The sequence below is a fragment of the Camelus ferus genome, chromosome 7, assembly GCF_009834535.1.
Source record: "Camelus ferus isolate YT-003-E chromosome 7, BCGSAC_Cfer_1.0, whole genome shotgun sequence".
Lineage (NCBI taxonomy): Eukaryota > Metazoa > Chordata > Mammalia > Artiodactyla > Camelidae > Camelus > Camelus ferus.
The window spans coordinates 11,154,591-11,181,729 of record NC_045702.1 but is presented as its reverse complement, the minus strand read 5'-3'; the positions used below and the strand labels follow the sequence as shown (position 1 = coordinate 11,181,729).

At 47.6% G+C, this 27,139-nt stretch overlaps 1 protein-coding gene across 4 annotated transcripts in view; it reads left to right on the top strand.

Annotated features, from left to right (window-relative positions):
* The window catches only part of PLXNA4 (plexin A4), a 565,211-nt gene that overhangs the window by 127,391 nt on the left and 410,681 nt on the right, over positions 1 to 27,139 (top strand). Inside the window, exon 1 of one of the 4 annotated variants that reach the window (XM_014561902.2) lies at positions 22,869 to 23,409. The exons of the other annotated variants lie outside the window; for them this stretch is intronic. The gene's annotated coding sequence lies outside the window, so the exon portion shown is untranslated. Of the gene's footprint in view, positions 1 to 22,868; positions 23,410 to 27,139 lie in introns of those variants that run through there. 4 annotated transcript variants of the gene reach the window in all.

The window sequence follows — 27,139 nt, the reverse complement described above, 5'->3', positions numbered from 1 at the left end:
AGAATGAGAGATGAGTCCTTGTCTCGGCTCCCTGATTGCTTTTCCCACGAGTGAAATGGGGATTTTATCGTCACCTTCTTTCTTAGGGCTTTGTTGTGTGAGGAGAGACGTGCTTTAGAAAAGGACTGATGTGTACCCCTGAATCAATTGCAAACCTAATTCTACTCTAATCAGTTGATATGTTCAGCTACATGTGCCCCTCCCCCAAGGAAAGACCCCAAACAGTGCCTTAAACAAGGTAGGAGTTCTCTCTCTTGTAAAGAATCCAAAAGCGTTCATCTGGGGCTGCCGCGGAAGCTTCCTGGGGTGAGGAGCCCAGACGGTTTACTTGTTCCTCTGTTACGTGGGCTTCTGTTCCTAGGGTCACCTCCTGATCCATTATGGTTCCTCAAACCCCAACCATTGTATCCCCCGTTCTAGAAAGCAAGGAGAAGAAAGAAATACACATCCCCTCCCTTGAAGTACACTTTCTCAAGTTGTACCTACCTTTTCACTTACATCCCTTTGGCCAGAACTTAATCACTTGGTCTTTATTCCAACTAAAATTAGGAGTTCTATCACTAAAGAAGAAGAAAAGAATAGAGCATCACTAATGTCACTAATGGTTGTCCTTTTTTTTTTTAAACAGAAAACTCAGTTAGATGACCTCTGGAGATTCCTTTAGGGAGAAGTATATTTCTTTATATTAACAATTCCTTTAGTAAATATTCTCTCATTACTTCCTGAGGCCCATCCCATGTGCTCAATGACGTAGGAGGTGCTTTGAGGACTATGACGATGGATAAGACAGATTATCTGATTTCAAGATGCTTACAGTTCACTCATTTATTCAATAAACATTGGATAAAAAGCTCCTGTGTACCAAGTATGTGCTCACTTCTGGAGATATAAAGCAAAAAAGAAGTATGGAGCTAACCTGAAGAAACAAGAATAAATGAAATAATAAATATAATAGAAGAAATGAAAAATTGGGAACAAAAAGTAATAGAAAAGATTAAGAAAGTCAAATAGAATTAAATAGTTAGACATCTGAAAAGACTGATCAAGACAAAAGAGAGAAGATACAAATAAATAAAATGTGGAATGAAAAGAGAAATAACCACAGACAAAGCAGAGAGTAGAATAATAAGCATATTATGAATAGTACTAGATGTAACAATGGATGTAATGGATACATCTTTAGGAAATATAAATGCCAAAATTAGTATAAGAAAAAGAAATTAGAGAATATAATTAGAACATAAGTACTAAAGAAATTGGTGTGATAACTGAAGACCTCTTATCCCCTCAAAATCCAGGCTCAGATAGTTGGGGGGGGGTTGTAATACGGCTAAAATTATGAATTGTTTAATACTACTTCAAAGTGAGTTTTTTTTTTTTTTAAATATAGTTGATTTACAACGTTGTGTTAGTTTCTGGTGTACAGCAAAGTGATTTATACATACAGGCTATATATATGTATGTATGTGTGTGTATATATGTTTGTGTGTGTGTGTGTGTATACAGGTTCAGATAGTTTTAAAGTTCCACTCTATCAAACTTATAAAGAACAGTGAATTCCTGCCATGCATATAAAAATATATATTTTATTCTAGGACCATGAAGCATATGACATTATCTATTTATGCAAATAAAAATTTCATGTACATAAAAACACACACATTTTATAGGAGTGCATAAAAACAAGAGAACCTCATAACTTCATTAGGCTGGTAGTCAGTGGTCAAGGTAACAGGATGGGGAGAGGAGAATTAAGGGAATAAATAAATACAAGAATGAATGAATGGAGAGAGGCCATACATGAACAAAAGTGTCATGAACTAGGAGTATGGTTGCCCCAGTTCTCTGACCTGAGACCTTGTGGAATAGAAAAGAAAAAAGATGCTCAAATTATGGTCACTGGGGCTTACAATATAGTAGAAGGAGATAGACAATTTCATTTGAGAAGTGAAGTCATAAAGATATTTGGGAACAGTCCTGCCCATGGTAGGGTTGGGGCATAAGTCATAATGTAGTGACTTCTGCGCAGGTGGGGACCGGGGAGATGAGAGTGTTGAGGGGACAGTGACACACCAGTGGGTGAGACAGGCATGGCATAAATGATGTAATTCAAAGAGCAATAGAGAAAAAATTAAAAGTGAATGTTAAAAATAAATCCAATGGGAAGGCAATGACAAAGGGGGATACTCCTGTACAGGGAATAGAAGAAGGCATCTTGATGCCAGAGCTGGGCCCACAGAGCTGGGCCCACAGAGCTGGGCCCACAGAACTGGGCAAATGACTCAGACCGTCCACCAATCTGGGGCCACAACCCGGTTCAGAAGTGGTTGCTGATACTGGCTTCAGACTGTCCACGGAGCCCAGATTAAAGCTCCATACAGTCATACACCTCACATAATTAGTGTGACCTGAGAGCCAATCAGACAGTTAGTAAGAAAACATAAACTTGACTTTGCTTCCCCAACTAGGAATGATAAATAAATCCCTTTAAACCAGGTCCTAGTGCCTTTTTTTCCCCCCCAGGACCATGGCATTTAGGTTCTGCCTCCAAATTCGCAGATGTAATGAGATAATTTATCATGGAAAATTATTGCATGATCATCAAAAAGTAATGAAAGTTGTCACAGCCTATCTTAATGGTGGTTCTCACTGACCTCCTCCCCCTACCCTGAAAATGAGCTCTAAGGGCAGAGTGCGGAGCCAACCCAGGGATCTGATGCTGTTTAATTCACTCAGGCAGTCAACCATGAATGCATTTTTTCAGAAGTAAAGGCAACTTCTGTAACTTTTTAATTAAAGCATAAAAGCCCTTAATTAAGGAGACATAAATCACTGAGAAACCTTTACATCTTCTTAATCTTTTGTGGCACTGCTTGTATGTTTCCAGCTGTGTCCACTCCGACCTCAGAGGCAACAGGGTATGGAGAGAGACAACACTGCTTGGCAGTGGTCCTGGAGCAGTGGCTTGGCAGGACCAAGCATTCAGTGGCCGTGCTATGGCAGAGATGCTGGTGAGGAGCCTGCGCTTGGAGGCTTTGGAACAAGAGCATTCAGCCCCGTTTCTCTCTTAACCTGAGTCCACTCTGAGAGTTTTTGGTAGGTCAAGATGGCAGCCGCTTCTGGGGGACAGAGGGACGAGTCACACAAAACCACGAGGAAACAATCAAACAGTTTGAGAATGCAAAACGTTCCATAAGGCCATCAGCCTGGGTTACCCAAAAAGTCAGTGTCATGAAAGACAGGAGGTGGAGAACTATGCTGAATTAAAGGAGACTCAAAAGACACAACAGTGAAACACAGTGTGTGAACTTTGATTGGATCCTGATTAGAAGCAAACAAACTATGAAAGACATTTCTTAGGACGATGGAAAAAATTGAGTATATACTTGACATTAGATGATATTATGGAATTGTTATTCATTTTGTTATGTATGATCATGGTATGGCAGTTAAGAGAATGTTTTATTCTCAAGAGAGTTATGAGGAAGTATCTAAGCGCCATTTCATGATGTCCACAAATGATATCAACTGTTGGGCAGAGAGTGGAGGGTATCTGTGTGTTCATCTTGGTAATGTTTTAACTGTTTATGTATGTATGAAACAACGTTGTAACAAAACTTGAAGGAAGAAGGAATGACAGCCTCTGTTTCTTTGTCTCTTGGAGACCTCCCACTGCATGGGAGCCAGAGCTCTACTGACGTGGGAGCAGAATCAGGGTGGGCAAGTATAGCTGGGCCAGCCTTCCTCTCTGCTGTGACACGGAGTCTGGACGTTGTACATGCAGCCCCTTCCAGGTTTTAAAATAATCTGGGCCTCAGAAGGGGTAGCTCTTTGGGTCTCCAATGGTAGCACATACGGTTTGTCCACCTGGATCTGAAGATTCAAACCTGAGGGGCACAGCAGCCCCCATTGGCAGGAAGCTCTCAGCCTAGCATGGGAGACAGATAATCAGTCAGTTCCCACAGTGTCATGATCTCATGTAGAGGCTTCTGATATGCATGTGATCAGGCCTGGCATGGTGCCTGGTACCCCCAAATATTTATGACGTCATAATCCTTTTTTCTCTGTTTAAAGATAGGAACAAGGACAGCATATACTTCTCAAAGTGGTGCCTGTTGTTCTGTGCGGCATTGCACACAGCCACTGGATGCTGAGGGTGGATGCAGGGAGGTGAGGGAGTGGTAGGTCTTAGAACCTTTTGACTGGCTGGATCCCCTGTGGATCCAGGGTCTAGAATGGGACTGAATCTCCAGGATCCAAGTCCAGCAAAGATGTATGTGTCTGAGTGGAAATGTCGCTGGGCTAGACCAAGAAACCTGCAAACTCTCTAGCCCCGCAATGAAGCAGCCTCATTCTCCTAGGGCTCCGAGGCTGATAAAGCAGGTTGGATGTGTGTAGTATGGAGATCAGCATGGGGCCAATTAAGGGACTAGCCTAGCCACACAGCTCGAGATGAAAATGACTCTGGAACATCCTTTCCAAATCATTGAACACTCCTTTGCCAAAACTGAAAAAGAGTTTAATGTAGAGAGTGCTGGAGAGAACTTGGAGAGCACCTGGCCCCATGGTTTTCAAAGGATGCTGCCAGGAACTTCTAGGACAATGAGGAAGTTCAAACTGAAGTCAAGATTCAGTTGGAAAGTCACAAACCGAATCCAACCCACTCCTGTTAGAGGAGGTGAGGGCATCAGCTTCCTAGGGCGATGGTAACAAAGTACCACAAACTGTGTGGCTTTACAGAAATGTGTTGTCTCACAGTTCTGGAGGCTAGAAGTCTGAGATCAAGGTGTCAGCAGGGCCACGCCCCCTCAGACGGCACTAGAAAAAGATCTGTTACAGCCTTCTCTCTGAGTTTCTGTTAGTTCCGTGGCTTGTTGCAGTGTAGCTCCAAGTACAGACACCATGACATTTTCCTCATGTGTGTCTGTGTCCCAATTTCCCCTTTTTATTAATTATTATAAATTAGGGACCCACTCTACTCCAGTATGATCTCGCTTTAACAAATTATACCTGCAATGAGCCTGTTTTCAATTCAGATCCCATTCTGAGGCACTGGTGGTTAGGATTTTAACTTAGGAATTTGGGTGGGGGGTTCATAATTCAACCCATCATGGTGAGCTGGAGGGAAATGGACTTGCCTCAGCTCAGATGGACCTGCCTGGCACCCGAGCCTAAGTCTGGGTCTCCTGATTGATCATTAAGAGCACTTTACATCATTGCAAGCTGTCTCCTCCTTGATGCTCAGACTAAACAAGGGGCACCAAGCATGTTTTCTTAGCTCTAGTATAGGAGTCATTTGCCAGTTTGGGAGTGCCCATCATTCCACCTCTTTGTTAGCAGCTAATCTCCCTCTTGGAGTCTCTTATGGTGTTGCACTTCCTGGGCAGGTAGTACGAATTTCCCATTCTCAGATTTGAGCGGGCAGACCCTCCCTTTGTCTCCAGGGAGCCAGATGGACACATGCCTTAGACTCAGGCCGTTAAGACTCATTCTCTTGGGCCTTGCCCTCTGAGTAAGCGATGCCACGATGTGGAGACCACAGCAATACTCAGGCTCGCCCATTCCTGCAGGCTGGCTCTGCTGCGCTTCCTCCTGGTCATCCTCCAGACCCCCTGGCATCCCCACTCCTGTGAGTTCCTGATGTTTTTCCTGTAAATTCCATTTTTGTTTAAGAGAGGCAGAATCCATTCCTGTTACTTATAAGAACAAGTTCTGATTGATACACCAGGGTGTCACGGGTTACCTGGACAGGTGTCACTCAATTTACTTTAATTTAAGAATAGGGGGAGGGGGTTATAGCTTAGTGGTAGAGCACATGCTTAACATGCAGGAGGTCCTGGGTTCAATCCCTGGTACCTCCACTAACAGATACAAAAATTAAATTTAAAAAAATGAATCAAGTCTCATCACGAGACCCCAAAGATCACCAGTTACCTTTATGTGGATTTTTTTTTGAACCCAGGATTTGGGCTGGGACCTCAGGCCCACGCTCTTTGGGCATCACTGATGCAGCCTGGGTGGGGCAGGCGTGAGCGGTGGGGGTGGGGGAGGTGACCGCCAGCCAGCCGCCGCTCGCTAATCCATATTCCATAACAGCCCCCGATGCGTGTCAGGCGTGCGGTGAACGGCCTCACCAGGCAGATCACAGGGCCCACCGATTTTATCTTGTTTAAAATTGAGCCTAAACAAAACAGATAAGCGCTGTATCATCTCCACGAATTAATGCACAGTTTATCTTCCAAGAGGTTTGCTGTGGTGTCTTTTGTGTCACTGTAAACATATGTTGGGTGGGTCACTCTTTCTAATTTAATTTGCTTCCAAATGTGTGTGTAGCTGGGACCTCCCCTAAACCAAGTAATTTGGAATAACAGCATCGAGGGAGTGAAGTAATACACGTGGCAAACCAAGGTCTTGGGGGATGTGTGTGTGTGTGTGTGTGTGTGTGTGTGTGTGTGTGTGTGTGTGTTTTCTCCAAAGGAAGAAAAAAGGACGTGTAGGGGGTTTATTTTTGATTAAATGCCTTAGCCTTGCTTTGGTATTTATCTTCCTGTGGCAGCCCCTGATCCAGTCACAATGTGTAATTCCATTAGCATTATCTCTCAATTCATTTGAGAGGGCCTTCAGCCTGGACAGCAGCAGCATACAGGGCGACAGTGTTCGGGAGGCTTATTTCTTATTTCTTCTGCAAGTTTATTCCTTTATCGGCAGCTCGTTTAAAGGGAGCTAAAGGGGAGCCGGTCAAATCGTTAAGTGAGAATTTACTGTGGGTTTTTTAAGGCAAACCCAAAAGCTTTGAGGGAGAGAGGGTGCGGGAAAGGTTAAATTAAACAAATGAACAATGCCTGCACGGCCAGCAAAACTGATAGCAGCGGATAATATTTAAGGACCTCATATTTATAAAAGAGGCTCTATCTTTGTGCTTTTAATGAGAAAAGTGATTTCGATCGGGTGTCAGAACTCCTGGGTGTAGTCTAGCTGAGCCACTGCGTGACCTTGTGACTCTGTTTCTCTGCCTGTGCCCACTGCAGAGGTGATGCTGGGAGACCTTCCTAAAGTGCCCCGAGTCCCTGCAGAGAGAGATGAGGGCGGATGAAAAGGAGATACAGGCACTTCTCATTTGTCCATGCTATTGGGAGGCAGGGTTCACAGGAGGAGATGAATTGCACCGAAAATCCCCAATCCTGCTTTTGAGTTTTAACCCTCCCCTCCCACAGGGGCCTTTCTCTTCATGTGCCGCAGGTCCCATCCCCGGCTTTCTTGGCCTCCCCTCCTCCTTGCCTCTGCTCACCCCTTCACAGAAGTGCCCACCTGCCCAAAGAGAAGAAGATGCCAGGGGGTAGGGGAAGCGACATGATGCCGGCTCCTGGGAGCTGCTTGTGTGGCACCCTGCTTGTAATCCTGTTTTCTGGGAGAAGGATTTGAGATGGCAAAAGAGTACATGACATGCAGCATTTTGAGAATGGAGTTGGGAGCAACCGTGACAGATGCCTGCTCGTGCCATTAAAAATCGCAATCCTACTGCATCCGAAAGGCAGCTCGGGGACCAGCCTTTTTTTGAGGCTCAGTATATGCCCAGTCCTGTGCTAAGTACTTTACATGCATTATGTTCTTTAAAAAGTGTTTCCAGACTGTTTATTTTAAAAACCTGGAGCCTTATCAGTCAATTTTTTGAGCACTCCCAACATATGTACATTTATTTATGTATAAGCTATATATATGCTATTGTAATGTATTATGTATAATACATGCACAACTGTACATATTTTTAAAGACTGAGAAAAATAAATAGAAATAGAACTTACTATAGTACTTTCTCCCCACATTCCCATAGAGTCTTAGGACTACCCTAAGTGCTCACAACCCACTCCGACAGTTTCAGCTCCTCACCTGGCAAGTAAGTGTTGTCACTTCCATTTTATAGATGAAGAAACTGTGGCTGAGATGGTTTTAGTCATTTCCCCAGAGCTGAGACTGTAACCCATGTCTTCTGATTCTAAATCCGGGGTATTTCCATAACTCTGCACTCCCTCCTTCTCCCCTCACAGCCCTGCGTTCCTAGGACCCACTCCTTTTCCCTCCTCCTTCTGTTTCTGCGTTGATGGAATCTGCAGAGGAGACTCTTTGAATCTTGATTAGTCCAAATCATTGTTCTTCTTTGCTAGACATTCGTTTTTCCAAACACCCTTGCAGCCTGGAGTGGCCACGTGCTGCAGTTCTGGCCAGTGAGACATACAGGAGCATCCTGAGAGGTTCCACTTGCTATTAGAAGGGAGAGCCACTGCAGAAGAACTTTCTGGAAGGCACTGTTTCTTCTCCTTTCTTCGAGTCTTGAATGTGATTATGTGGAGGGGATGCTTGGAGCTGAGGCCAGACCTCTTATGGCCATAAGGAAATAAGTCTTAAGGGCAAAAAACCAACTTGCTAAGAATGAGACACAGACAAAATAGAGACGGGGCCCTCAGTGAGTCCCTGCACTAGGCCAAGAACTACTTACCTCCAGGCTACTCATGTGAGATACTAGATGTTTTTTAAGCAGCTGGACGAGTACGTTGTTACTTGCAGACCAAAGCCTTCCTAACTGACACAGTCTCCGTTTCTGTGTCTCTAAGTGTCTTATATCCTCATTTCATCATTTTGTCAGTTTCCTCCTGGCTTTTGGTCTACATATTAACTTCTATGGAACCAGGCTTTAGTCCATGTAATGGCATAAGCAGTCATGTGATCCAAAGACCTTTTTAGAGCTATGCATTATTTTCCTAACTCTTTCCTACTTTATTTTCCCCAGTGGTGTTATTATGTGTGTTTGTATGTTCTGTTTCTTTTGCTTGCAAAGTTCTGCTCTCTCTGAGTCTTTCATTGTTCCCCAAACTTGCCTTCTTTGGAAATGAGTATTTTTCTTCTCTGCATCCCACCTTAGGATCCTTGTATTGGCTACTTCCTCTCCCCAGGTCTTCCCCTGGCTGGCTCCTTCTTGTCCTTCAAGCCTCGGCTGAGATGTTCTCATGTCAGAGAATCCTTTCCATCTGGAGACCCCTCAAAACACCATATTCTAATATTATTCATAGAAAAGCCGCTACCTGAAATTGTCTTGTTAATTTACTTAATTTATTCATTCTTGCCTTTATGCTCAGTTCACACTGCACAAGAGCAAGGACCTACTCCATCCTGAGCTCCGTCTTATCCCCAATACCTAGAACGTGGGACCTAGGAGGAACTTGGAATATATTCATAAAATAAATGAATAAAAGAAAGAATGCATAGGGGACTCCTTTTTACCTGTTAGATTGGCTGCTGACCAATCCGTTAATCACTGAATAAAAGCCAGTAAGATCTTCAACATTAAAATAAGAAAAAAAGATGGATGGATATGAACTACCTGTTCATCTGAGTCTTTGGCTTTATTCCCTGGGGGAAGTTTTCAGTACTTACGAAGCAGGGTTACTCAAAGGTAAAGCGATTAGCAACTCAGTACAAGTGCTAGGTAAATATTTTGCCGTCATCAAATTTCTGTAATTTAAAATTCTAAACTTAGAAAAACATACATCGATGTTGTTAGTATTTCTCATTGAGATGAAACTTCTTTTAAAAATGTGGTGACAGCAGTGGCACTGTTAGTAAAAAATGAATGATTATAATTTGAGTATGGTGTTATGATCAGAATAAAAAAGAATTGCTTTCTGAATTGACACTCTCCTTAAAATCCCCTACTACTTAGCGAATACTTGTATCTTAGCATCAATAACATATTACTGTACTTATTTGTTGACTGTGTTGTCCCCCATTCACCTGAAAACCCCTAAGGCAGGAACTGTGCCTGAAACGGCTTTGATCCACAGCACAGTGACATACGGCCAGCACTTTATAAATGTTTTTTGAATGGGTGATCCTAAACATGATATGAATTACAGAGTATCCCCTTGGCATAGTTAACTCTACAATTACAATGAAATAAAAAAAGAAAAACATTTATAGTCTCATGAAAATCTGTGATATCTGGTTTTGGTCTTTGGAAGAAATCTTTATTGTTGTTACCATCATTATCACTTCACTCTTTCTTTGTTAAGATGTATTCTCTCTTCCTGTAGTTTTATGCCTGAATAAGCATGACGAATCAGGAAGAGAAATTACGACCAGGCCTGAAAGGTGTTGATGAAATCACTGGAGAGGAAGAGATAGGATGCTTCACTTTTATTTACAGAAGAAAATGATGAGGTGTCAATAACACTGTTAATATGGGAGGAAGCATAATTAGACAGAAGGACAAATGGAAACTTTTGAACTCCTGCAGAAGCAGCAAGCACACATTCCTTTACCAAGAAGTGCATTTGATGATGGAATCATTTCCTTCGGAGGGAGATGAGAATGCTGTTGTTCAGGTTATTTAAGACAAACTTAGAGGATGAAGGAGCAGTCATTATGTATAGCCTGTTGGATGTCCACAGTGTAGTTAGATGTAGGACAAAAGCCTGTCCAGCCCCCAGGTTTATAGTCCATGGGACAAGATAACACAAGTTAACTTCGAGCCCATTACCTGCAACTTCTCTGAAACACTAGGATCCTTGGCCTGGTTGTCAAGTCCTTAGTAGCTGTAGAAAGCTTCTGAGGTTAAAAAACAGACTCATGGACATAGAAAACAAACTATGGTTACCAAAGGGGAAAGAGCAGGGAGGGATGAATCAGGAGTTGGAGATTAACAGACACACATTACTATATACAAAATAGATAAACAACAAGGACCTACGGTGTAGCATGGGGAACTATATTCCATTTCTTGTAATAACATATATGGAAGAGAATCTGAAAAGAAAAAAATATGTATGTATGTATATGCATAACTGAATCCCTTTGCTATATATCTGAAACTAACATTGTAAATTAATTGCACTTCAGTAATAAGCATCTCCCCACTGGAGTAGGAAGAGACTAGGGAAATGGCAGAGAAAAGCAATCCGGGCCCCCAAGAAGAAAGACTGGGGACTCAGGGAGCAAGGAATGGGTTGGGGAAGTAGTTTGAAAGCCAAAGAAAAAAAATGAAAACTCAGAACCCTGGATTTTATGAGTGTTCAATGAGCGAATGATAAGGCAAATGGTTCCACACAGGCCTTCGCTGAGCAAAGGATGGTACATATGGTGAATGAGGTGTGCCGTGCAGAGCAAGGGACATGCAGGGTTTAATTCAGCTCTGTGTCTACTCATTCCCTTCATCTCACTCTTTGACCGACTATGTGTCTGACTTCATCCTTGACTCCTCTCCTCGGTGATGGTCTTGGGAGGGATGTTGGTTATCTTCTCTAGATATTACCCCAAAGCATTCCAGTTTAATTCAGTAAACATTTACAGAGTCAAAGCAAAGCCCGTGGCACTGTGGAGGATACACCAGTAAACACAAAACAAATCTTGGACCCTTAGAAACATCAGAGTTCATTTCGTACAAACTCCAGTCGTCACCTAAGCATCACTGACTTCCTGTCTGAATGCATCGTGACAGAGAACTCACTACCACCCAAGAGAATCTATCCTGTCTTTAGAGAGCTCTATTAGCCTGACATTCTTTATATTGGACCATAATATCTCTACATGAGATGAATTCTATTCATTGATCCTACTTTAGTATCTTGAAGTTACGGAGCTAATTCAGCAACTCTTCTTGCTAGCTCTTCAAATATTTGAAGCCGTCATATTCCCATGAGTCTTACTTTATTTTTTTTTTAACATTTTTTTATTGAGTTATAGTCATTTTACTATGTTGTGTCAATTTTCAGTGTAGAGCACAATTTTTCAGTTATACATAAACATACATATATTCATTGTCACATTTTTTTTCCACTGTGAGATCCACCACAAGATCTTGTATATATTTCCCTGTGCTATACAGTATAATCTTGTTTATCTATTCTACATATGCCTGTCAATATCTACAAATGTCAAACTCCCAGTCTGTCCCTTCCCACCCCCCTCCCCCTTGGCAACCACAAGTTTGTATTCTATGTGTATGAGTCTGTTTCTGTTTTGTATTTATGTTTTGTTTTGTTTTGTTTTAGATTCCACATATGAGTGATCTCGTATGATATTTTTCTTTCTCTTTCTGGCTTACTTCACTTAGAATGACATTCTCCAGGAGCATCCATGTTGCTGCAAATGGCGTTATGTTGTCGGTTTTATGGCTGAGTAGTATTCCATTGTATAAATATACCACATCTCCTTTATCCAGTCACCTGTTGATGGACATTTAGGCTGTTTCCATATCTTGGCTATTGTAAATAGTGCTGCTATGAACATTGGGGTGCAGGTGTCATTTTGAAGTAGGGTTCCTTCTGGATATATGCCCAGGAGTGGGATTCCTGGGTCATATGGTAAGTCTATTCCTAGTCTTTGGAGGAATCTCCATACGGTTTTCCACAGTGGCTGCACCAAACTGCATTCCCACCAGCAGTGTAGAAGGGTTCCCTTCTCTCCACAGCCTCCCCAGCATTTGTCATTTGTGGATTTTTGAATGATGGCCATTCTGACTGGTGTGAGGTGATACCTCATCATAGTTTTGATTTGCATTTCTCTGATAATTAGTGATACTGAGCATTTTTTCATGTGCCTATTGATCATTTATATTTCTTCCTTGGAGAATTACGTGTTTAGGTCTTCTGCCCATTTTTGGATTTGGGTTGTTTGTTTTTTTCTTACTAAGTCGTATGAGCTGCTTATATATTCTGGAGATCAAGCCTTTGTTGGTTTCATCTTTTGCAAAAAATTTCTCCCACTCAATAGGTTTTCGTTTTGTTTTACTTACAGTTTCCTTTGCTGTGCAGAAGCTTGTAAGTTTAATTAGATCCCATTTGTTTATTCTTGCTTTTATTTCTATTGCTTGGGTAGACTGTTCTAGGAGAACATTTTTGAGATGTATGTCAGATAATGTTTTGCCTATATTTTCTTCTAGGAGGTTTATTGTATCTTGTCTTATGTTTAAGTCTTTGATCCATTTTGAGTTGATTTTTGTGTATGGTGTAAGGGAGTGTTCCAGCTTCATTGATTTACATGCTGCTGTCCAGTTTTCCCAACACCATTTGCTGAAGAGACTGTCCTTATTCCATTGTATATTCTCGCCTCCTTTGTTGAAGATTAGTTGACTAAAAGTTTGTGGGTTCATTTCTTGGCTCTCTATTCTGTTCCATTGGTCCATATGTCTGTTCTTGTACCAGTGAGTCTTACTTTCTTGAAGCTGGACATCACCAGCTCCTTTGGTTGTTCCAAATATAACAGAATTTTAAGTCCCTTTTGGACTTGGCCACTCAAAGTATGGGGCCTGGAGGCATATGCAATAATCTAGGTATGGTATAGCTGTCTTGAAGTAGAGCAGGACTAGCACTGCTCTCTTTGGGGCTCCATTCTCTAATAATATAGCTTGTGATTCCATTGACTTAGGCAGCTTCTCAGTGCTGATTCACAGAGATAGCTCACTGTCAACTTCAGCTTATGTTTTAAAGAAAATGTGGTCACATCGCTCTGATCCTGTATTTGCAAAGTTGTTTTCTGTAGCCATATATAGGACCTTGGTAGTATCCATATTATATCTCATTTTGCTAAAAATTTCCCCATAATTTCAGCATGCAAAATTATTTTTGAATTCTGAAAGTCTGTTTTATGTCGCTAGGCTTTGATCATGTGCTTGTAGCCTGAACAAAACAGGGTCTTCTTGATTCTGCCTTAAGATCCATCCCAACTTGATGATATATCCAAAAGAAATGCGAAATCAACCTTTTCAAAGCATTGAAAAATTACAAAGTTTTATACTGACGGTCTCTTGAGGAGGCATCAAAAGAAGGAATTACATCATACACTCCGAGAGACTTTCTAAAATCCCTTCTTTTTGTGACTGATGCTCATGTCCCTCCAGGGTCACCATCCTTACAGCCTTCCTCCCACCCGGCCACTCTCATCCTGACGTCCCCTTCCCTCCTAGGCTGCTGCTCCATTTCTTCCTCTTTGCCAAATCCTTTTTATTCCCCCCAGGAGAGTTCCATATATTTCCAAATGTGGGTCAGCTCAGCTTTTCTCACTTTTTCATTTCTCAGCATGGTGCCCCAGGTCCACATCAAAATGCCTTACTCACACCCAAAATGCCCAATATTACACAAAGGTTTCTTTCTCCTTAGAAGGGAGAAAGGTTGTAAATACTTATATTTAATACTTTTTAATTGCAGTCATAGACAACGTTGATGGCAGTGTCTCTTCCATCTTTATCCATGTTATGATTAAATCTGTTGAACAGGGTTCGTTTGAGAACAAGCTCTGATACAGATCCCAAGAAAACCTTCCTCCATATCATCTTGATGCCTTCAGGAACATCTTTGAGGTTTTACCTTTCAGTCGGTTCATCCATCCAGCCTTACCCCATGTTCTACAGGGGTTTTATTAAAGAGTCCTTGATGCAATTCAGATGCTCTGTCTTAGATTTCCTTGATTTGAGAGCCTCACCACCTTGTTGAATTAAGGGATGAGACCAGCCTGCTAGGACTTGTTCCTGGCAACGCCCACCTTATTCCTAGTGCTCAGCATATCATATTCTAAATAATCACATGTCTGCCCTTTCCTGAGCCAGGGGTCGTCTCTGGGCCCAGCTCATTTGTTTATAGTTTTCAGAACTTATATTATTTTCACTTTTTACAAAACTGTCATGAGCTTTGCCTGTCTCTAGTCCTTCACCTCTCCCTACACAGTTCCTGATGAGATTAATAACTCGGCATGGAGATTTTGCCTGTTAATATCTAAGTGCTTCCTGGCATCAACATATACGTAGCCTGTACCATTTCTGGATACTAGTGTCCATGAGTTTACTGACCCCAGTGTAGAAGAATTACTGCCTTTGACTTGATCTAAAGTTACTTGCTTTAACATGGAAGGGAGGTACTGGATCATTCCTGGAATCTCCCTCTAATCAAGTAGTGCCAAACAGAAGTCCTCAGGCCAAGTAGGACCCTGGCTGGTCTTTAGGAAATGAGAGATGAGAACTCCTTCTCTGGGATGTTTACCCCACTGTGTTGGGCAGACAGGCTGCTCTGTGACCTTCATGTGGAGCCCACAGAAGGGGAGCAAGATGGAGCAGATAGTCAGAAAGTAGAACAAAAGCAAGCTTGACTGTGATACAGATGGGGTGGAGGAGTGGTTGGCTGGATTCGAGAAGAGTGAGTGGTGTGATGAAGATGCTTTTAGCAGGAGTATTTTTTGGTTCCTTTTTAACTAGCTTTTTTTTAAAAAATGGAGAATGCAATACTTGCGCAGCGTAAAATGTCAAAAAAAACATATTCAATGAAACAATAAAACATATATCACCCTGGCTCCCACTCTCGGGTTTCTGCTGGTCAGTGTTTCTGTATCCTTCCAAAATGTTCTGGGTATATATAAAACTATATAAATATGTATGCGCTATTCTCTCTATTAAGAAATATGCAAACATACATACAAATACCTTTCTGCACTTTCTTTTTCAGTGCATAGATTACATAGATTTCCCTCATTTGTTTAAGATCTGCACTGTGTTCTATTGCATGGGGGTACCTTAATTTCAAAAGCAGTGCTTTGAGGGAATGAAAATAAAATTGTCCCCAAACCCAGAGTATTCACCTTAAATTTGAAGTGGAGGGAGTAAATGACACAGGTGTTAACAGGCTCACAGTTCAGATTCCTGGGTCACCCGAGGCATGTCACTTCAACATCCCTCGCCTCAGTTTGTCTAGCAGGGAAAGGAAATCACTCTCCTTAATTCCAGTGTCAAAAAATATGAGCCAACGCTCCTTAGACACGGGACTTGGGGAAAAACAGCAACTAGAAAGGGTCTGTCTTAACAGTTTCTCCTCATCAAGAGGTGGGGTGTGGGCAGAAGGGAATCCTCGCTCTGGCCACAGCGACACTACATTGGGCTGATGTGGGTGTTGTGTTTGCTGGGTGCCCACGGACAGTCAGCTGAGCCCCCCGAGCAGGCCTGGTCTGCAGGGACCCACCTGATCTTGGCCCTCGCTGGCCCTGCCCCGAGGCATGCTCGGAAGGGCCTAACAACTGGCCGTCCACAAAAGTAAAAGGCCTGGTGTGCGCTGTGCGCTGACCCTCGGGGTATAAAGCTGATTTCTGGCTCTCAGAGCGGTGTCGCGGAATGCAGGGTGGGGGAGAGATGCCCACTGGCGGGGCCTCCCCAGCTCATAACTGCCACACACCATTGTGGTCCTGGGGCTGTGAGGGGGCTCCAGAAGGGACACCCAGGCTTTGCAAAGCCTGCAGACAGAAGTGCTTTGGGAGGAAGCCCTTTAAAAACAGAGGAAGGAGAAGGGGCCTGAAAGAGAATGGAGGGAGAGGTCAAGGAGGAAAGAGGTCACCTTGGGTCTGTGCACTGTCCCCGGCAACTCCGAGTCTGTGGCTGGCTTTCTGCGCTTAGCATCAGCCCCTCTCCCTTCTTATTATTCCTCGTGGCCTCTTTCCTTCCTTCCTTTCCTCCTACCCCTGTCATGCCTCTTGCCCCGCCTGACGACCCTTAGGCACTGCTTGTGGCCGAGGATGGCTAGCTGAGGGCCAAGGAGATTCCTGGAAGCCCGTGACAAGTGACGTGAGTCCTCACAGGACGCTGTGTGGAGGGGAAAGCGCGCTCTTGGCTCCCAGCTGCTCCCTGTCCCCCATCTCGTCTTGCTGAGCCTTCCTACCGTCAACAAGATGAGGCCTGCTCTGCAGTTCGGGGGGCTCCCTGTGAAGGCGGGTGCTGGACAGCTTGTTAAAATAAATGGGATCCAGCCCCAATGCGTGCGTGCGTCTGGGCTGGGTGTTCCGGAGGCTGACCCTCTAGGACTGACCACACCCACTTCGAGTGAGCAGGACGCCAGCATTCGGTGTGCTGTGCCTTCCAGCCCCCTGGCTGGGTTTTCTCCTTTCCACTTGACAGGTGCGCTGCGGGGCTTGACCCTGGAGCTCTGAAGGCGGTTCCTGGCAGGGCACGTCCTGGTGCCCGGTCCTGCCTAGTATAGCCAGTATCCTGCATCAAGCATGCCCCCCTCTGTCTTTCTTATTCTGAAGACAAGTGGGCTCAAATAATAGGAGTAAGAAGCTAATGAGGCCAAGGTCAGGGGAACGATTTCCGCTCTGTGAGTCACTGTATTATTAGTTATCTACAGCTGCATAACAAGGCACCTCCAACCACACCTTGTTTCTGCTCCATGAGGTCTGGGACCTCAGCTGGAAGATTCAGAGCTGGAATCATCTGAAGACTTGACTGCAGCTGGAAGATCCACTTCCAAGGTGGCTCGCTCCCGGAGTGCCAAATTGTGCTGCTCTTGGTGAGAAACCTGTTTCTCTCCTCAAGGCTGCTTGAGAGTCCTCACCACATGGTGGCTCATGTCCCCCAGGGTGAGTGGTCCAGGAGACCAACCTGGAAGCTGCAGTGTCTTTTACGACCCAGCCTCAGAAGTCACACACTGTCATTTCTACAGTAATCTCTTCTTGGTCACCGAGGTCAGCTCTGAGTCAGGATGGGAGGGAATTCAGGGGGGCATGGATACCAGTTGGCAAGAATCATTAGGGCCATTTTGGAGGCTGGCTGTCAAAGTCACTGAGAAGATGATACTCAGACCACCAGGCAATTACCTTGAAAATGGGCGTTACCAGATAAGGTACTTAACCCATTAGCACAAACCCACCTGCATTGCAAAGAACATAACTGAGGCCTTGTGGTCTTTGTACCCCAGTGAGAGGGGCGAAGGGACTTGCTTAAGCTACTTGGTAGGTGAAGGAGGCAGAGGCAAGTCGGGGCCTTCTTGTGGAAGATACGCTAAGGGGCCTGACCCAGGAACTCTGAAGGGAGTTCCTGGCAAGATTGGAATTAAAATTCAGGTGTGCTATAGGACCTCATGCCTCCTGGGACTGAACCCCCAAGAAGGGTCACAGGAGTGTTTACATTTTCTTGTTGTAGGAAATACAGAGCTGGCCAGAGCTGGGACTCTGCTGTTCGTGGTCAATTAAGTTAAGTCATATTCCACATCCCCAGCCCCTAGCCCCGCATCCTCCAACTTCTGGTTCCTGCAGTTAAAAAGACAAGTTCGTTCATTAGCTGGAAGAGAAGGAAGAATTCTGGAGAGAGGTGGTAGATGAAAGGGCCCTGGGGGTTAAGTTGGACACAGGAGGCATAGGAGCTGCTTCAGGGCCCAAATGGCCAAGATCCACACAGTGTGTGAGTGGGGGGCAGGGGGCAAACATCCTCCCTGCCTTGGCACCCGACCCCTGGTGTGGCCTAGGAAGCCACAGCAGAGCGCGGGCTGGGCCTTGTCCAGCAGTGTAGGTGGGTGGAAGCGATGCAGAGATGTCCTCCCTTCCATCAAGTGGCTTGTGGGCGGTGGACGTCCATGACGAGACCTGCAGAGAATAACATGATCAGATTTGCTCCTAAGCACAACCACCCTTGGGGGGCTCTGACATAATAGTGGGAGACAGGGAGGGGGCTGTCATTGGAGGCCAAGTCCCCATGGTCAGGAGAAGGCTGGGAGATGAGATTCAGGTGGTAGGATCTCTGTGTCCTCGCTAGCATACTGTCTGGAGAAGGCTGGGACAGTTTGAGTCTGCTCACAACACCCAGCCACCAAGGTCAGACTACAATGAGGTGGTGACACAGGGATGCTCCTCCCCCACCGTCCTCCAGGGCAGTCAGTTCTCTGTCTTGTTTTACTGTTTGATGGCCTGGAGTCTTGGAAATAGAACCCTTGAGTTAGAAGCTGACTTAACCCCTTAGGAAACAGGAAAGAATAAATTTGTTTCAATGGACTGAGAATCTTGAGAGCTGTTGTTGATCCCTCCAAATGGCAGCTTTCAGGAGGATGCAGATTGAAGTCCGCTGGAGTGCGTGGTGGACATCTGGTGACACACCTGGAAATCAGGGGTCATCGAGGAGTTGGGGCCCTTCCTTTTGTCTGGAACCCTTCCCTCCTTCCCGTATCCAGTGCAGTGTCACCGCCGAAGACTTTCCTCCCCGTCTCATCTCTTTTTCCTCCCGGTCTCTGCTGAATTGGGATAGTGTTGATATTTCTACTCTCCTGCAGGTGGCGCCACAATTTAGGTTTTTAAGCTGCTGTCTGCCTGCGGTTTTATATCTTGTGCACCGTACCTGGTTTGAAACCCAGCCATGGGGCCAATTATTGGGGGGTAAAATTTCTCTATAGCACCACCAGGCTCTGGTGATTTATTTAATGAGCAAATCTGGCTTTTATCAACTTAAATCGCAGTTCTGTTCCTAGACTAATAAAATGGTGGTAGCTAAGTGATGGAAAACTTAAGGATTTCTTCCCCTCTCTCTCCTGTTAAATCTGACCTTTTATTCAGCCTGAAAGATGAGCCAATATTGTTCTCCTCAGACCCCTCAATAAACGGCAACCAAACTGCCACAAAAAAATAGCCTCCTTAGAAAACAGGACTTCATGAAGCAACATGCCATTTAGTTTCTCCCTCTTGTGGCCGTAAGCCAGGCAATGACCTACTCAGCGTCACCACCAGCACAGGAGTAGAGTGAGTGACTTACAGACTTTCAAGGGAAAACTTGAGTCTCTCTTCACTCCTCCCCAGCTGGCAAGGGGACATGAGGGCATGTGGGAGCTAGAAGGGTTTGCACCTAATACAGAAACCCACTTTGAACGGGTGTAGAGGCTGCCTTTCCCAAAGTGTCTGTTCACGGAGAAGGGTCAGGACAGCAGAGGACCTTCCCGCCCTCACTGTATGCTGCTCCTTTAAAAAAGGTGCGTTCTTCTGAAAAGCCATGCTAATCCCTTGTGTGTGTATTGCACTTACCTTAAAGTTTCCAAACGCATGAGTAGGTAGCATCTCCCTTGAATGTCACTATCTCTGAGGGGTACATGGGGCAGGTGAGAAGACAGAGTGTCACTGAGAACGTATGATCCACCCCAAATTAGAGGTGGTGGGTGGCTGGGCCAGGATTGGGACCCAGGTCTTCTAACTTCCAGTCCTACTCGATCTGAGAGAGGAAATCCAAGGGGCCATCATAATTTAAAAAAAAAAAAATTGGGTCCTACACGGTGGCTGATTTGAGCCTTTGTGTTCTACCTTGCAATGACATGATAGCTGCCCTTTCAGCACCCCTGTCACCCGGGTTATTAAGTGGAAGAGGGAGGAAGGAAAAGGCCATTGGCCATACGGAGGGTCGGTGGAGGCCCCTCACCTGCCCACTGTTGGGCCCGCTCTTTGCCTCACTTCTCTGTCATCTGGCTCTGTTATTACTCTCCGACATCACATGGCATTCATTTCTCTGAATGAAAATAAACGACGCCACACACTAGGCAGCAGATAAAGAATAATAAATACATTTTATTTGCTACCTCTAAAAAAAAGTCTTTGACTTCCCATCCATCCATCCAAAAATGGACCTGAGGCTTACCAGCAATATTCACACGCGCGCACACACACACATGCATGTGCACATACAAGCTACAAGTGAAGAAAATCAAGTTCTATTAAAAATACATGCTGATGGCTGAGAAGGGAAGCAGAGCTGGTTTTCTCACTTCCCCCTACCCTTTCAGCATTTTCACGGCATACCGTGAAAGCTGAGTGGCAAACAGACATTTGAAAGGATGCCCCTCTACATACCCCCTCCCCTGCTGCTTTTATGGAAACATGTTCTGTAAGTAACGCATTGGGGTTTTCCGTTTAGCTCTCCGGGCTGTCACCTCTGGGAAAGGGCTGCGATGGTCCCCTGCAGCAGTTTTAGGGAGATACCTGGAAGCAGGGCCAGGATCAGGGTGGGGACAGCCTTACAGGAAGGAGGCTAAGTGAGAGCGCCTCCTGAAATTTTGCCTCCTGGGTGTGCCACTTGTATTTCTTTAGTCTCGGTCCTGCCTGAAGAGACATTTGGCCCTGGACTTCCTCAACTCCAGATGGAGGTCTGAGAAGCAGCAGCATTGAGTTATTTCGTTATGTTTCTCTGGACTTCTGAAACTAACCTGATATTGTGCCTTATCTAGAGTCTGGGATCCAGGGTTTCTGAGAAGAGAGGAGCCAGATCAATGTATTAACGCAAGCTAATAAGATAACTCCGTGCTGCTTTCTGGGCCATGAGATGCGCAGCTCTGTTTCCTGGAATACTACCCTTTAGCCAAACTCCACAACGTCTGGTTTCCTCCTCACTCTGGCTTGGCTCTCTCCCCATGGAAGCGCCCACCTCTGCAGAGCAGAGCTTCAGCAAGGCCCTGTCTGGGCGGGCCTGGACTGACCTGAGTGCGCTGTCCGCCTTGGAGCTTGTATAGCCCATCAGCTCACAGCTGGCTCCAGTCTCCTGGGTTTACAACTCTGATCTCTGCAAAAATATAACCCCTACAGGAGGGTGTAGAAATGTATGCTGTTGTCAATCATCTCCACCTAATAGGAAGATTCCAAGAAGATGCTTTGATGGGAGGGACAGTAATGGACAGGAAGTTGCTGGCTGTGGGGAAAAGGAGAGTTGAAGACCAGACATGAGGGAGGAAGCCAGATACCATGGGGTCCTTTAGAAGGCCAGCCTGGATTGTTGCCAGTGTGAGGAGGTACTTAGTGGGCACAGCTGACTGTGCTGCCTTCAGAGGACTGTGGTGGTGTGAGGGTGAGGAAAGTGTACCTGGGAGCCTGGGGGTGAATAAGCGTGGGAATCCCTTCCGTTTCTCTTCGCGGGTGGAGTACAGTCGCAGGGCATCTAGGCAGAGGTTTCAGAGGTAGTGCTGCCAATCTCCATCCTCACATACTTGCTCCCTGCACGGCGGCTGTCTAAACCAGAGCAACATCATGAGCTCTTTCTTTGGACTTCAGAAACTGCCCTGACCTGGACATTATCTGTTTTTGCTATGGTCTAGGATCTAGGGTTTTAGAGAAGAGAGGCGCCAGATCGGCCTCTTAACATAAACACGACTAGATCAGTCAGGTTGTCAAGGGAGCTCTAGGGCCCTTGGCTATCCATGCTCTCTCACCCAGGACTTCCGTCCTCGGGTGGCGTAGGGGTCCTGGGGTGGGGTTCTGATTAGGCATAGGTGCTTGCGCCAATGTCGGCTCTGATCACCTGGGGGTCCCTCCGACCGTAGGCGTCCACATCCCCACCTTCTGGGGCGGCGGCGGCTCAGTGTGTTTCATCCCGACTGCGCGCCTTGCGCCATGCAGCCGAGTACGCACCCCTCTCCGCCCCACATCGCCCCCGGCAGGGTCGCTCGGTGCGGGCCGAGGGGACCAGGCGGGTGTCCACAAACGTCGAAGCGGGGAGCGCGGGCGAGGCGGGCGGCGGCGGGCGCGGGGTGAGGGAAGGCGCCCCCTGCCCCCTCTGCCGGCTGCTCTCGGGCGGTCTAGCTGTCAGCCGAGCTCCGAGCCAGCCAGCGCGAGCCAGGGAGGGAGCGGCGGCGGGCGGCGGGCGGCGGGCGGCGGGAAGGGGCGGGGGCGAGGCGAGGGAGGGAGGCAGGGAAGCGGGGAGGGCGGGAGGGAGGAGAGGAGGACCCAGAGAGCGCCAGGCAGCTGGAGTTTTTGCAGCGCTTGGCCGGGCTTCAATGCACAGCAGCAGCGAGCCGCGGCGGCAGCAGGCAGCCCGGGAGCTCCGGCGGCGGCCGAGCCAGCGGCGGCCCCGCTCCCTGCCCCCTGCAAACTTTGCGAGCAGCCCGCCCGGGGGGCCGGGGGCGCGCCCGGGAGGCCCGGCTCGGCCCGCGGCCGCTCTCTCCGCCGCCGCAGCGCCAGCGGCCGTCGCCGCCCCGCACTTCCCCGGGGAGCAGCCGGCGGCTCCCGCAGCCCCCCAGCCCCGGCCCCTCGGCCCGGCCCGGCCGGTCCCCCGGCGGGTGCGGGGACAGCCGCAGCGCGGCCGGCCGCGGGTGGCCGGGGGGCGGCCGCCGCTGCCCAGGGAGGCACACGAAGGCGCCTAGAGCGCTCCCCGGCGGGTCCCCAGCGCACTCGCCGCGCCCGGGCAGCGGCCCGACCGGGCAAGCATGGGCGGCGCGGAGTGACGCCGCCGTGCCCGCTTGGCATCAAGGACATTCAGCCCGCGGGGGTGGGGACGAAGGGGGGCGGCCCCGCGTCGCCACCGCAGCCCCCGAGAGCCGCTGCTGCTGCTTGGGCTCCAGGGTTGAGGGGGAAAGGAGTGCTTGGAAGCGAGCCGCATTTCCCGACCTTTTTGTTGGACATTCCGCCCACCTTGGACGCCACCAGAGGAACTGTCAAGCCCCGCAGGCTCTGATTTCCCCCTTCGCTTTCCTGGCCTCCCCCCGGGTTCCCCGTGCCTCGGTGGAGTATTCGCGTTCGGGGCTGGGGCTGGAGGAGGCAGCCACACGCGCGCACACGCACACGTTCAGAGGAGGGCGAGAGGCAGCGGCACCGGCACCATCTGCAGTGTCAATGCGGCGCTCCCGCTGAAGCAGGCAAAAGCAGCGCTTGCAGGTAAGGAGCCGGCCGGGCAGGCGGGCGGGCGAGAGCAGCGCGGGCGGAGATACCGACTCGGTCCAGAGTCCTCGGCTGCCCCGGAGCCAGCCCCCTGCACTCACGCACAGACACACTCGTGCACACACACACACACACACACACACACACACACACACACACAGAGGCACCTGCCCGCGTCCCACCTGGACACCCGCGTAGGTGCCGCGCGGCCAGGGCAGGTATTTCCCGTGTTCTTTCTCCTCTGACACTCCCGGGCGCAGACTTCTCTTACCCAGGACTTTGGGGTGGGATTCTATGCATTACTGCCTTTCCCTCCCACCCGACTAGACTGAGGGAGCGATTTTTCAGTTCCCAGCCGCTGGCATCCCTAGCTGGGTTTCAGAAACCGGAGAAGTAATGGTCTTGGGAGACCCGCCCAATGTAATCTCTACACCGTGGCCTTAGCGCACCGCGGGATTTTAATGAGAAACGGACCGACGGATATTCAGACAGATCTTTGGAGAGCGTGGCAGCCCAGCGCGCGGGGAGGAGGCCACAGAGGCGGATGGGGCTGCAGTTCTGTAGGGCGGCGCATATGGAACAGACACTGCATTTCCCCAGTAAGAGGCAGCACAAACGCCTTTCTGAAGGGTGGCACTGCTTTCCCGGGAATGCGCCAGGATTTCGGGCAGGAAGGGGCTTAAGCATCCCTTTGAGTGTGTTGCAAGTCTAGGGAGAATGTGTGGAATCAAATCCTCCGTAAAAGGTGTAACCTACTCACATCTCCTGTCTCTGGGCAACAGCAAGCCTACACACGCTTGGATCTCTTTAGCCTTCCCTCTGCACTGTGCCGGGAAGCCTGGGGCTGCTTCCCCTGTGCCTGCACCTAACACCTGCCACATGCCTTTCTAGGTATGTGTCTGAGACATAGACTAAAAGGGGAGATAGAGCAGGGTGCCGTGCAGGAAGGGAGGAGGGTACCCCCTCTCATGAACACCTCGGCAGCGTCCACCCTACAAGGAGACCAGGCATTCTTGGGTCTGGTAGCGTCTCCCAGAGCCAGGCTGCTCCTGACATGTAGAATCACTCTCCAGAAGCCTTTGCTCCAAGGTTCTGTTTCCCTGAAGCTTGTCCTTTCTTTTCCTCCCTGGCTGGAGTTTCACAGGCTGCTCATGTTCAAACTTTTTCTGGAGGAGGCGGGAGGTGTTTGGGTTCCAGAAGGGCTTTTCCACAGTTCCCATTAGGGGGTCAAAGACCAACTCGCTCAGGGTTCAGTCGTAGGGAGAAGAATGTGAGCTCCAGATAAAACATTGTTTTGGAGTTGAGTATAGATAGAGCAAAGCTCTAGGTTTCTATAGCTGTCCCTTTTGGCGTAGCTTGTTGGGCAACTTGGCAAGAAATGGAAGCAGCTTGTACTCTCTATTTAAGATCATGTGTTCAGAGTGTCCTGCAAACCCACCAGTGGGAAAAACATGTTGGGAGTTTTCCAGAACATTAGGGGAAAGGAGGCAACATTCTTTCGAACAAGCGGGCCTCAGTGCTGGGCACAGGATTTGGCTGGTTCTGTAAACCCTGGGTGCTGAAATAGCCCCATCTCTGCTATTTTCAAACTTTTTTCAGCTCCTGTAAAGGTCTCCGACTAGGCTGGGGAGGAAAGGAGCAGACGGCCCCCGGGAGGGAGATTGTATTCCCCGCTGTGTGCTGTGTGAGCTGCCCTTTGATTGATTGAAAAGGGTAGATGGAATAAAGCAAAGCTCTCACAATGGGCAGAACCCAGTAGGGAGAAGAGACATCATTTTCTTTTTAAGAATCGTGGGTGTGTGTACACACACTGGATATACACTTGCCTTCTCAAAAAGCCTTGCTGTACGTGGTCAGCTTGTCCAACCATGTGTGATGATGGGGACCCACGTCTATCTCTTGGGCTGTGGAGGAAGTGGAACATTTCACACGTGTGCCCTTTGGGAGGACAGGGAGGTCCCACATAAGTGCAGAGCATGATTTTCTACAGAAAGAGTGAGCTCCAGCAACAGTGGGTGGCTCCCAGGTAAACGTTCCCTCGCAGGACCTTGAAGGGGCAAAGAGGTGGGGTCCAGAGCTTCCTGAAATGTCTGTGTGTCTTCCCCATAGACCTCTACTCCTGGCTCTGCTCGCTTCCCTGCCCTCTTTCCTTTCTCAAATATTTGCAGCCTCAGAATCCATTCTGTTCCTGCTAAGCCAATAGTCATTATGCTGGTGATAAGCTAAACCTTTTTTTTTTTTTAACATGGGTTCAGAAAATCCCCACACTTTCCGAACTTAGTGTTAGCTACCAATTTGGTTTCTAGGACAAAGCAGGCTTTAATTAACATCTGTGTAACGCTGGCTGTACAGCTTAGTGTTTTCCTGGCTCTCTTGCCCAGCCCTGGAGCTTGTCACGTTGTCACTCTCCCTCTTCACCACTCTGCAGCCTTCGTTTTAAGTTCTCTGGGGTCTCCCTCGCCCAGAAGGGCGTCACAGTAGAAAAATCCCAACCGCGAATGCTTCTTTTCTGCAGACCCTCACTGCCGCCGGGCTGTGTGCTCCCGGCGGCTCTGCTCTGAGCACATGGCGTGGGTTGCCCATGAGCTGTTCCCTCTTGCCTGATAATGTACTCTCGGGCTCTCCTCTGTCCTCCCAGCATTTCATTCTGGATGCCCACCGATGCTCTGCAAACATTTCCGGAGGAATCCGAGGCCACCAACTTGTTTCCTTTCCCCTTCTCAGCACCTCTTCCCTCACCCGGCAGCCTCTGCTGATGCCCCCTACAGATGGGGAAATCTGTATGGCAGTCTGCCTGCACTTGGCCTCCTGATCCTCGTAGTAATCACAACAAGGGCTGCTGGGAATTAAGTGGGGGCTTTCTAGGGAGACAGCAGTCCTGAAGTGGAGAGAGCTGGGGAGGGGGGGAAATCACCCGCTCTCAGCTCCTAGTATTCACCAGGCTTTGATGCAAAGAAATCGCCGCCAATCTTTCTTCCTCGCCAGCTAGGGGGCATTTCTCAGTCGTTTCTCCTCATCTTCACCCCGAGAAGGCACTACACAGACAATGCCACCTTGGAGACCTGTTGGGGTGGCTCAGTGATGAGCTGTGATAGGTCAGCAGCCCTATAGGAAACCAGCCATGACCTAGGCTGTGATGGATCTGTGCAACAGATGTGCCCGTCTTTCTCTGTTCTCCTCTCCTCTTCTTATCTATGTCCAGCGCTACCCGATGTGAAACTGGTTCAGACCCTCCAGCAGCAGAGCAGAGCTCATTTCCCTCCCTGGACACCCCCTCCTCCTCCCCCACCTTTCTCCCCTCCCCCTCCTCCTTGCTAATCCACCTCTTGGCTTTGTGCACACATCCGCCAGCCCATTCGCCCTCAAATTTGTGGCACTCCAAGAAATCAATATAACATGAATTTAACGACAGCTGGATGATTAAGTGTTATTTATATTTAAGAGCGGCATTTTAAAAAGACGTCGCGCTAATAAATCAAACGACTGTTGGGGAGATGCACATGATTAGGGTAATTGCCCTCCTGGTTCTACTGAGTAAGGCTTGGTCCACGCGGAGCCCTGCGGACGCTACCTCTTTAGAAGCTATGAACCCCACTGCTCCCTACCCTGCACCCCCACCTGATCCCCTCCCTTCGTCCGGACTTGGCCCCGCTTCCTGCTCCCCTCCTCACTGCCCAGGCTGTAGCCTCCCAGTTGTGGCAGGGACTCGGGAGTCAGCAGGAAGACT